General features: G+C 40.4%; 1 protein-coding gene across 6 annotated transcripts in view; it reads left to right on the forward strand.

The window, feature by feature from the left end:
- Positions 1 to 12,754, forward strand: part of PKIB (cAMP-dependent protein kinase inhibitor beta) — a 54,045-nt gene that overhangs the window by 24,847 nt on the left and 16,444 nt on the right. Inside the window, exon 1 of one of the 6 annotated variants that reach the window (XM_042016984.1) lies at positions 8,455 to 8,549. The exons of the other annotated variants lie outside the window; for them this stretch is intronic. The gene's annotated coding sequence lies outside the window, so the exon portion shown is untranslated. Of the gene's footprint in view, positions 1 to 8,454; positions 8,550 to 12,754 lie in introns of those variants that run through there. 6 annotated transcript variants of the gene reach the window in all.

Here is a 12,754-nt window from a genome sequence, read left to right on the forward strand (position 1 = left end):
TAAACTGAAATTTCCCATTGGCTTTTAATTAGATCTATAAATGAATGTACAATCAGTGAGCTGAAAGAAAAATTTCCAAATATAGAAACAACTAAACCAGACCCTAATGCAGTCATCGAGGAGTTCAAAAAATTAAATATCAAAAGCAAATAAAGAACAAAAGAAGCCAGACTTTGTATAGTGTAGAGCATAAACACTGATACAAAGACTGACTGAAATCTGAAGGGATGGTAAACAAGAGCATCTGTCCTTTCAAACACCACATTTTTTAATAAATAACAAGCATTATAATGGGTTGCTTTGCATCTAACTGTATAAATAAGACTGGAAAATGCCAGCCAAAGCTACTACAGACAGCAGAATCAAACACTGAATTGTTTGGCGTAAAAGTGAGAGCTTCCGTGGCTGGTTTCTTACTGGAGAAAAGTGACACGGAAAGTGATGTAACTTATTAATTATTGACTCGTTCTTTGTGGTTTTACTTCTGTTTTCCTGATTCCTTCCTTTTTTGTGGGGAACGGCTTCCCCTTGTGCTTTTGCTGTGTTCCTCTAAGCAACAGAAACACACAACAGAAAACCATCTGGAAACCAGACTCGGTGCCAGCCCTATTCAGAATAAAAAAGCTGATTTTTGATGCCTGATTTGGAGTACCACATGCTCTGTTCTATATGTCTCACAGCCGAACTGGAAATCTGTCACCATGCCCAGTTTCCAAAACATGGAGGCTCTTAGAATACAGATTCCTGCTGTATCAGTGGATAGTTCCCCATCTTTTGCACACCTGTCGGGGTGAACAGCTCAGCCTAAATACTCTTGGTAACTGTAACCACCTTACTCTGCTCTGTGCATTGCCCACAGCAAGCTAAACTACTCACCAAGGAAGGCATAACAACACCCTGGGCAGCACTCATTAGACCATTAATGGAAGATTGTCCAGTTTTGCTTCTGCCTTACCAAAAGGATGTTGATAAACTGGAGCAGGAGTTGGTCAGGAAGGAACACTTGAGGAGACAATGAGGGACTGGGACTTGTTCAGCTTGGAGAACACTCAGGGGGACTTATGAATGGCCTTCCCTTATGTTGCTGAGAAGGTGGAGCCAGGCTCTTCACAGAGTTGCACAGCAGGAGAGCAAGAGACTATGGTTATGAGAGACTATGGTTATGAACTAGAACAGGACAGATTCAGACGTGAGGTAAGGAAGAACCTTTTCTTCATGATGACAGTGAAATCCTGGTGCAGAGAGGTTGTAGAGTTTCTATCCTTGAAAATATTCATTAGCTGAAAGAACAAATCCCTGAGAAGTGTGATCTGAATTAGCTATTGACTCTGCTTTGAGTAGGAGGCTGGAGTAGATGACCTCCTGAGGTCATTTCCAACCTGAATTATTCTATGATTTTCCAACACTGAGTTTTCAGCCTTGATTTGTCCTCTGCTTCTCGCTCTGTCACAGTCACCTCCTCCTGTCCCGCTCTCAGAGACCTACAAGCAATGCAGGTAACACTGCTGTTCTCCACCAAGTGAACCTTGACGTGATGAAAAGTGGGCTGGTTTTGGGATGTGGACAAACTCCCATTTTGACAAAACCCTACCTTGTCTTCAGAAGAGAGTTGCTTAGCCAGGACTTTTAGGCAGCTGTCTCAGCAAGAAAACGTTTGCTTTCTTTTCATGCTGCCATATATTTTATTTAGAATGATTCTTTGTTGTCTTTCACACTGCTGCTCATCTGGAAGCTGGTATTTGACTTTTCAAAATGGTGGCTGGCAAGAAGCCATAGCAGTAATTAGCAGGAAGGCAGAACAGAATTCCAACACTTAGCTGAGGTATTTTAGTATCACAAAAATGAAGGGTTTTTCTGCTTTAGCAAACGAAGAAATAATACTGTCTAGTGTTCCAGCCTCAAGCAAGTTCAAAGAACTTGTATTCAGGGTCCAAAATAAAGTGGAGCAATTTCTGGGAGCGAGAGCAGGAAATGAGCCAAAGACAGTGGATACATGTTTATTTAGGCAAAAGACAGATGGAAAAAAAAGAATTAAAACACATACAGCAAAACCAGGTGTCATTGGCGAGAGACTGAGTGACTTCTTGCCTGAGAAGAGTGTAAAACATGTTTCACACCCAGTCAACACCTTGACTGATTCTGTCCCAGAGTTCAAACCTATGCCAGTCTGTCTCTGTGGCCTTGTAAATCTGCTTGGGGAAGAAGATGGTTATGACCAATGCTGAAGTTTAAGTTACTGATTTCTACCTGACTGCGTCATCCATTTACTCCCATCTGAACAGGAGAACTTCTGTTTTATTAACTTGTTTTCACCATGAAAAAGTTGATTGTTCTTTTTTTTTTCAGGATACAGACATTTCAGTCTATTCTTAAATTTATCGGTATTGATATTCTGAAGCAAGCATCAGTGGATTGTGGCCTCTGAGAAGCCACCAAAGTCTGCTTCCTCACAGACATTTCTTCATGTCTCATGCACTCCATCTGTTCAGAAAGCATTCAGCAAAGTCAAGAAGGATTCCTTGCTTTGATTTAAATAGGTTTTTTTTTTAGTTGTCCCAGAAGCAGTGACCCTAATTCATTTTTATATGCAGAACTTTTTTTTAGAAGACTAAACAGAATAAAGTTGAACTACTTTGTACTCTTACTAATTATATTTCTTGTTCCCTTCTCCTTCTCAGCTGATGTTGAGAAGAGCTCAGAAAGCTCATGCTTTTCTTCAGCAGCAGAGTCGGGATTCATACAGAATGGGCAGATACAAAAGACATCATCTTAAGTGTGCCTAGAAGTAGTCTGAAATAATGACTTAATAATAAATCTGAAATAATGCTAGGAAAGTTCTAGAATTTATTTTCTTTCCTAAAATTGAAGGGGCTCTGAGGTCAAATTTCTAATGGGGATTAATGATGTATATATTTTCTAAAATTGTGTTAAAAGATATAACAAGAACACTTCTTTTTTGGCCACTGTCGAATGTTTGGTATTGCATTTTTTTCCCTAAAAATGTTACTTTGAAGAGGGAACTTGCTAGATTGGCTTACAATAAGGAGAGCAAAGAGTCTCTCCCAGAAAACACAGGGCCTTGGGTTGACACAGGGGCAGAATGATAAGTTTGCCTATCGAAAGTCACTTCATTTCATCCACCTTGAGAACTGGTCATCACTGTTTTCTTAGCAGCTGCAGAATTCACTAACTTCAAATTCAGTGATTAACTTGGGATGTGCCTGAGGACTTCTCTCCAAAAAATCCATGTGAGCAAGGCTTTTCAGAACCTGGGTAAATCAGCTTTCTATTTGGTGAGGGCAATAAAACAAGGGGCATTTTGTGATGTATGATGAAGATGAAGTACGCGTTGGCATCAGTTCAGGCCTCACTACATGATGATCCAGCTCTTGAACTTGGTGCAGCTTGTCAGTGTTTGGGGACTGAGGTGACAGTAGGAGACACACAGTAAACACAAAAAACTGGTGCCCAGAGGGTCCAAAATTATTACATAAATAGCTTCTGCTTGTTTTGGACATGTTAGCGGTCTCCTTAGCTCTAGAACTGTGTGTGTCTAACAGTTCACACTGACCTCCTTTAGCATTTTCAGAATTCTAAGTCCAGTATTCCTCACAAACTTATGGCATGCACTTGAACTTCACCAAAGGCTGGCAAGAGGTACAGGGGTTTTTTTCCTGAGTATAGTTGTATTAAACCTGTCTAGTAACTCTTTCCAGTGTAAATAATCCCTGTCTGAGTTTGGTACATGCAAATAATACAAACAATTGAAAACTGACTCTTCAACTTTCTTTTAATGCTGTGACTTTCTTTATAGGTGTAGTAACTCCTCATTGGCAGGGATAAATTCTAATAAACATTCCCCCAGGGAGATCAGAAAAATCAAACTATTAGTTGTGGTGAGTTAACATAGCATGTAAAAAGAGAGGCAATTACAACTGTCCTGTCACCAGATCAGCAGGTCTGTGTTGTGATTGATCTCATTCACTTCCAATTGCAAGAGGCATGTAAATGTCCTAAGATGTTTTGCCACTCTTGTCCCCAAGAGAACAGTGTCTTGTTGGGCTCTTTTTTAGTGCTTTATCAGTATTTTGGTAATGTAATGTTGGCAATACAAGGAAAATATTCTTTCAGAGGAACGCTCAGCAGTTCCTTGCAGCATAGTCAATGTTATTAGTGTCAAGTCTTACTTAAATAAACATATGGTGTTTTGGTTTGATTTTGTTTGGGTTTTGCTCATGTTTGGTTTAACCCTTTCTAAAAGCTCTGTGCTTCTGACAGTTTTTAGCTTCCAGATTTAGCTGGGAGCTAATTGTAGGAAAGGACAGGTAAGAATTCATGGCTTATGGGGAGAAAACAAGCACAGTCATTACAGTACACAGCTGGAAATGTGGAAGCTATGAATGTTGGTCTGGTTCCAAGGCCTCTTCTAGTATAAGAAATAGTCACTGTATAAATTACAGAAGCAGGTTTCTTTAGGTTACAAGAATAATATTTTTCCTTTGTATTTCAAGTGGTGGCCTGACAAATGCCAGTCCTGACCCCCAGCTTTTGTGACACAGTTGTTTTTTTCCCTCAGTGAAAACATTGCCTTAGAGGTTAAAGCGTAAAGACTAGGGCAAAGCTTGAGTTGACATCAAAAGAGCAGAATTTCAGTTACAATACTTCTGCACAGTAGAAAGTGCTATTGCTCAACTTAATTTCTTCCCTGGGGATCAAAGCATTCACCTAGGAGACAGTAGCTCTCTGCAGTTTTTCTTCAAATCACAAGATATTCCTCTGGGCATGTTTTCAAAAGGAAGAATCACCATGCCTGGTGATTTGAAGGAGTCATTGCACATGTGATGATTTCTTTATCAGCTGAAGTGAGCAGGGAGTACATGCAGGTGCTGCCTGGCAACCCAGAGCAGGACAAAGTCTGTGATGGGTGGGATCCCTAGGCAGGCCCTTCTCCCAGGTGTTACCTGTTGGTTAGTTCCAGGTGGCTGTTCTTTCATATATGAAATTTGTAGGTTGAAGTAATTTTCTGAAGCATCCAACTTGGGAGAAGAAATTTTGGCATCTAGTTCTGCAGTTGGCTTCTCTGTACTTTGCAGATCTGTTACCTCAAGCAAAGGTGTCATGCCACCTGTCATACATAGACATGTTCCTGGCTGAAGAATAAAGAAAATCCAGTCCCAGATGCTGTGAAGAATTGTGGTGTGTGAAACAAGAAAAGAGGCAGTAAGAGTTCCAGGGACAGTAGTGGGCCTTCATCACGACAGTCCACAAAAAGTTTTACTTTGCAAGTGTGTACTTGCACTGGGCTTAACTCCACCGTTATTGACTTTAGAGAAAAGTGTGGGTTTGTCAGTTGTAGGATGACCTCAGTTTCATATCCAGTGAAATTCTGAGAACTTCTTTTCATCGCTAGTCATCTCACCTTGATGGCTATGGCAAGAGCATTCAGAGAGACAAGAAATTGGATGACATATCTCCTCAGACGTCTGTGTAGGGATGTCCATACCTAATAATACAAAATAAATGCATGTTACAAATAACCTGAAATGCTTTTATATGTGTTTCATTAACCTAAGAACATTCTGGACATCAATCCAATAATATATTTCATGGTCTAATTTTGATTTCTTTAAAAATTTCATAGAAGATAGCTTGGTTGGTCTATTAAAAGACTTAACGGAGCTTCTCCAATGCACTAAATTCAAGTTCAGAATACTTCATTCGTATGTTAACAAATTAATAAATAGAACTTCTTTTTGTAGAAAAAGTCAGCAAGTAAGAGTCTCAGAAGTATTATTTGAAAAATAAATTTCTTGAAACGCAAAAGTGACTTAATAAATTATGACATGCCAGGGTGGACTTTACACAACCTAAGTATGTTATTTAGGAGACTCTGAATGCTCTCATTGCTGCTAGACCAACAAAGTTTATCCAAGTTTACAGCAAATAACCTGTCCTTGCATATGTAATGGACAAACTTTACTTAAAGCATCCTGCTGCATATTAGGAAGCTCTTAGATCATTAGTTTATGTGGCACCAAGCCACTTACCAAACTCCTAAGTGTGAAAGTTTGATTTCTAAGTCACAGTTTTGGAAGCTGCAGTAACTGTTCAGAAAAATCTATCCTTTAGCTGATAGAAACCCTGAAGAGCTGCAACGATGTGTAATATATATGCTTTTGTTCTTCAAAACAGAGTAGAGAAAACCCATCAACAGATGTTTTGTATGTTCATGTTGTTTTCTTCCTCTCCTCAGCACTTAGGTACCTATAAAGCAGCTAAAATCAATACACAAAATGTCAGGTTTGAAAGGGCATGTGTGCAAAGAAAGCATTCTGGGCTAAGGATGTGGTTCAAAGCACTGACTGTACTAACAATTTGTTCAGTAATGTAGTAAAAGTGTGGGCTTTGGTCTTCAGGTGAGCAACAGATTTGGAACAAGACAGCATTTTAACTTGTGATAACATTCACAAATTGATGCTTCCCTGCTGATACCAGGCATGATTTACTGAAGGGAGGAGGAATAGAAGGGAAGACAACAGCTTGGGATAAGGGCTAATGGTGCTGTTGCCATTGCATTACCCCAGCTGAGCTGTCTATGAGCATCAGCATGGTACCAACCACACACCTCCTTTCTGCAACTGATAACATTTTCTGTCTCTCTGTATTCACACTACTCTCTTCAGATCCTGGTTCTTAATTAGAAATCCATTCTTGCTTTGCCTTGCCAACTATACTAAAATAAATGAAGTACATTTTGTAACCAGTGGCCAAGGACAGGTGCATCGCTGAATTTTCTTCTGGATGGTGTTAATTGAGCAAAACCAATAAAATAGGCATAACCGACATGCACAAGAAGAAAACTAATTTTACAGAGTGCTTAAAGCTTCAGGCAAGATTGTGGTTTTCCTGTAAATTTATGCTGTCTTTATTGTATTGGCTACTGTAGCAGAAATGTTGAGGTGGAAGCTGAAACGTGGTACAACTTATTTTGAAGTATTTTGAAATCCAGTCACCTCTCTGTGATGAACCTGTATCTACTTCATATTCTAATAACTTTCTGGAGCAGCATTTTTATGACTAGTACCTGCGAAACAGGCAGGAGTTCTCTGAGCCCTTCACAAAGTTTGTACTGTGTTTCATGAAGTGATTTCATTATTTCTCAGCACAAAAGGGTACTGAAAAGAATGTTCATCCAAGAGAGAATATGGGGAAGAAAAGGTTATACTTGCCAAGCACTGAATTGTTGAATATATTGGTGTAGACTTTAACGTGTTTTCATATTGTGCCCAAATTAATACATAAGTTGCCCCAGTGCACATCTAGAAAAACATAACTCTTGTGGGATTGCTTTAGATTTACAGCAGCTGAGTTTTATTCAGCTTGGATCTTCTGTGTTGGAAGAAATGTTTTCAGTGGTAAATAAACCCCCACCTCCCCCTCAGCCCCCCACTTGTGGGTGACTGACCGTTGAAAAATGTCAGATAGAGGCAACCTTGATTTGGTACAGAACATTGAATCATTTCCTCAACCAAGAAGTTAATTTTTCTTGATTGTTTCTTTCCTTTTTTTGCCCTGCTGACGTACGCAGCACAAAAGATGTGTGTGGCTTCAAATTGCTGCAGCCTTTCTGATTTTTACAAGCAGGGAGGTTTTTCCAGTGGCAATTTGCTTCTCTGGTAGTTATGTGATGGCAGGTTATTTTTGTGGAGACAGTGGAAGCTGGAGCTGCTGGCACAGCTTGAGCACCGGCTTTCTTCTGTAGCTCATGCCGGCCCCTCTTGAAGCCGTGCCGTGGGGATGAATTCATACCTGAACCATGAATGTTAAGGTACTTAGCATTTTGGGGGCAGAATCGGGCAGATTGCCAAGAAGCCATACTAAATGACCCTCTTCTTACAGGCTGGTCAGTTCTTCATGCAAATCAACTGACAGCTAATACAAAATTAGGCAGTGTGGTTATTTCCAGGTAGCTTTCTTGTCTGCTGTGAAACTCTCTGTGTTTAGATGCTGAAATACAAACTCTGTTGTAGACATTTGCTGAAAATGCGTTGGCAAAGTACTATTTATCTTAGAACAGTGTGAAAGCAGTTTTTATGCCACAGTTACGTGTTCTCTGTTTGGATAGCAGAATGCCACGGAACAGCCACAGCTTGTTGCTTACACGGTGTCTGGGCAGCTGTTGCCGCCTTTGGGGTGAACGTAACAGCACTGCTGGTGCAGAGAGATTTGCCTTCCGTTTTGAGAGGATGGAGAATTCCTTTAATGGCACTGTTGTTAAGGATTTATTTTTGTACCAGAAGTGAATGAAAAGGCTGTATCTGAATGAAAAGGCTGAAGTCCAGAAGTCTACCTGTAAGGCATGTGCTCCTGTATGTGAATTTGTAATCTGTTCATTTATTTTAAATGTATGCAAGTTTATCTTCCTTCTTGGCAACAGTTCAGCATTTCCTTGGTGTTTTGCTGTAGTCAGCTGAAAAGCCAGACATTGAGATCACTTTCCAGTTGTTTCTGGGTGTCGCTGGTATTCATCACCCTCTTTTTGCTGTCCTGTAAGTAGCTCTTATGCTCTCGTTTACTATATTGTGTTCTGTACCTCTTTCAAGCTGTTTTTAAAACATTTTAGCAGGATTTCATAAGCATCTGCCATTCCTAAACAACTTGAGCTGTGTTTGTTTCCTTACTGTCTTGAACAGACTGAGCAAACAGAGAAGTTCCCCTTTATTTAAATGTTCATAGCCTTGCCAGTGTTCTTCTGCTGCTGGGTTTTACACACTGTGGGAGTCATCTTTGTCTTTCTAGGCTCTCCTTTGAAACACTAGAACTAGCTTGTTGTTTGGTATAATAAATGTGGTTAGATTAAAAGCCAAAAAAACCCTCCATATTATATGTTAAAATTATGTTCTTTGGCTGCGACTATCAGTGTTTTAGGGAGTTCCCTTCTGAGAAGTACAGAAATGAGTTTAGTTTCTCTGTGGGTGCATCTTTTCCTCCTTCAGAGGGGAAGAGGGGTTCATTTATGTGGCCCTTAAAATGCAGACTGTCAGGTCAGTCCTGCAGAGACATCCATATCAGAGACAGGTTTCTGGAGCTGTTTGTGACCATGAGGAGTCTGAGATGGAGTACTGGACACAAACAGGTCTGAAATGAGCAAGAATAGCTGGTTTTGCTTGTCCTTGGCCTTCACACAGTCATCACTAATGTGAGGGACTCTACAGGGGGGAGGGGGGAGCACTGAAACTTCTCAGGCAGAAACAAATCTTGCTCTTACTTTTTTCCCTCTATCAGCATACATGAGCAAGGATTTTGTGGAGGGGTATCTGCAAGGACTTATTTTCTGTCAGTGCTCTCCTAAATCTCTATTTCATTGAACAAATCTGTGGTGGTTTGGTTGATGTTGTAAGGAGCACAATGTGACCCATGGTTTTAGAATGAGACTGGCATACAGGTCTGTTCAGTGAAAGGTTGTGCCTGTTCATCTGCAGTCAAGAAAATGCAAAATTATTTCTGCACTTTTTTATAGAAAAACACAAGTTATAAATAAAACAAACCTTTCAACTGCTCATTTTAAAGTTAGGCATAAAAATGTAGTAGAGAAGATCAGAGAAAAATGCTTTTTATCATGCCTGTAATCTTTGGTAGCTCTTCAAGAACAAGAGGTTGTCTGCAGAAAGAGTCCCCTGAAATCTTACTATCTGCAGTTTACCACCCAGATTCTTGCAAGGCTCTAGAGAAGAGGTGTAGGCTCTACTCATCTCCAGTGATGAGTGGAGTTTAGGAAAAGAGAATCCACCATCTCTAAGGATATGCACTCATCGGGAGACCATGACAAGCATCTTCTTATTTTTGACCTTTTGAATATATAGGTCTTAATGCAGAACTAAATCCCAGTACATAAACCAAGAAGTAAATATTTTGAGTACTACAATCCCTCAATGATCTGCACTTGTCAGCCAGTACCACTTCCAGGCTTTCTTTTGAAATGTTCAACTCATACTTCCACAAAAAAAAACCCCTCGTATGGAATTTCCATTAAGCAATGCACTTAGGTCTGTGTATTTCTGGGAAAGACACATCTTTGTAGAGCGTGTCCTCTAAAATGGTCTTGTTGTTGGTTTCAAACTATTTAGAAACAGAAGTATCGGTTTGCAGAAAGATTCACTCAGTGATAATGCCTATCTGTTTTTTGCCTTTTCTCTCTTTCTGTGCTTAATAAAACAAAATGAGGGAAAAGAAAAAAAAAAAGACTTCTGAGGAATTTGCATGGAAAATAAAAAAATAAAAGAAGACAGATGAATTTACACCGCCGGGTGTCAGGCTGTAATATGATTATGCTGGCAAAACTAAAAAAGGAAATGTTCAGAGCTCATAGGCATTTTAGGAGCAGTCATTAGCTTAGCAGATAGGAAAAATAATTTGTTTGTGAGCGTTCTGCAGTTCCTGCACTCACACATTACATTACTAGTACACAGGTAGGTACATGCTCTGACCAAATGCCATGGAGGCTGCAAAAGCTTAAGAGGAGCTTGCCAGGGGGGCTGTTATTTCCAGTTAAACATAAAATCTGAAGGGTACAAAATGTCAGTGCTGAGCAGTATATTTATACAATGGGAAATGGGTCCTTTTGGGCTCCTCATCCCCCTGCAGGAGAGTGCCTTCAGTGAGGGATTGAAATGGCAGATGTGAGTAAATCCAAATGGCAGATGTGAGTAACTCCAAATGGCAGATGTAACTTCCCGCCTGCAGGTTGCATTGCTCATTCTTCTGCCTTTCTGTGGGGAGGTTCACCTGTGGTGCTGCCTGGGGAAGAGCCTCGGCAGGGATGTTGGAGACTTTTGCCGTGGTCCTTCTGTGGGGCAGGGTGGGAGAGGCTGGGTGGGGAGGGGAACACTGGCACTTTCTGCATGGAGAGAGCATGCCTGTGTGCATGTGAATGTGCTGCTGTAGGACAGAGAAAGAGGAGGGAAGGCATTGCTGACATGGGAGGGTAGGAAGAGGGGACGCAGGGCTGGTGCTGTCTCTTTTGGGGTAAGAGATGGAGTAGAGATGAAAGATGTCCCATCTCCTGCATGACCTCTGTACCTGTCAGGGTTTGACCGTTTTTGTCTCAGTGCTGGATGAGAGCACAAAGGAACAAACCTCCTGTGATAAAGCCAAGCAAGGTCTGGGATTTCCTTGCCTCCTAACCTTTTAGGAAAGCCCTGTATCACTGGGGCTGTGTACAGGCTCTTTCCAGAGGAAGAAAGCCCAGTGAGGTTGTGTTTGTGGGCTTCCAGCAGTGAAACCAGAAAGTGAAAATTTCAGAGGGATCAAAGATCCTGGCGATTAAAGCAGTCGCCATATCCATAGCAACTCAAGCTGACTGCCATCCCACCCTGTGCCAGTCCCTGAATAGGCAAGCAACTCTTCAGGAGCAGTCAGAGGTCTCTCTCTTGCCTAGACCTAGTAAAAAAGTTTCATTAAAATTCATGTGATTCAGGAATTACATGGTTCCACTCCTATGCAGTGGAAGCGCAGATTCTCCTTTTTCTCTGAGTTTTCAAGATGAAAATCCTATTCAATTCTGCTCCAAAGGGAAGCAATGTTTGTTTAGACAGATCTTGCTTGTTGCTTCTGCTACTCTTGTGGAAGAATGGCATTGCTCTAACGTGTCAAAATTAAACCTACCTCTCACTCAGAATATAGCAGACTAAATGTTAAATTAAGGCTAAAAAGATGAGGAGAAAGCAAGCTGATTGTTAAACTTTTAAATCCAAAGGATTCAGTATGTGGAACTTCCACTTAATGTTGTTATATGACAAATAGGAACAAGACTTGATTGCTTGTTTATATTTTGGTTTTCATTCCTCCACTTCACTTAAGCTTCAATGGTCCATGCAGATTAGGAAAGTTGAATCAAAGTTCTGGGGATCATGGTATCCCATCTAAAATAGCTTAAGGGCCCAGCCATACTTAGAATCATAGAATTGAAAAATTCGGTTTGTGTTGGGAGGGATCTTTAGGGGTCCTTTAGTCCAACCCCCTGCCAATGGCAGGGAGACCAGAAACAAGATCAGGTTGCTCAGAGCCCCGTCCAACCTGACCTTGAATGTTTTGAGTGATGGGGCATCCACCATCTTTCTGGGCAACCTGTGCCAGTGTTTTACCACCTCCTGTAAAAAACTTCTTCCTTATGTCTAATTTAAATTGACCCTTCTTCAATTTAAAACCATTATCTCTTGTCCTGTCACAACAGGCCCTGCTAAAAAGCTTTTCTAGGCCCCCTTTCAGTACTGAAAGTCTGAGTGTTTCATTCAAATAACTTATAAAAAGCACACTTTAACCTTCTCCTGTCATCTTTTAAATCATCCTATGTGTACTGGTGATTTTCACAGCCTCCTTATCCTTTGGGATATAAATACATCTTTTTTTGGTCCCTATTTGAAGCACTTAATCCAGGTGTTTCAATAGCAGGGCATATTTACTGAAGGATCATTTATCAAAATGGAAATGGTTCTTTGAAAGCCATCTGCCTTAATTGATTTTAATTGAATTAATTTAAAATACATTAATTCAACTGTGTGGAAATTACCGGTCTGCCAGCCTCATATATGCCTTGGAAAGGTCTGCTTTGTTCTTGTTTTTGAAAAACAGATAGACTATAATAATTGGAGATAGGGATTTGCTTTTAGGTCTTAGATTTTTTGAGGGACAGTCATTTTTCTTAACTGCCAAGTAAGCTCAGTGAGACCATAAAATAATTTCCTTAGTATATTTT

The sequence above is a fragment of the Corvus kubaryi genome, unplaced genomic scaffold (assembly GCF_017639235.1).
Source record: "Corvus kubaryi isolate FWS band 111438036 unplaced genomic scaffold, C.kubaryi_AGA036_p1.0 split3-73, whole genome shotgun sequence".
Lineage (NCBI taxonomy): Eukaryota > Metazoa > Chordata > Aves > Passeriformes > Corvidae > Corvus > Corvus kubaryi.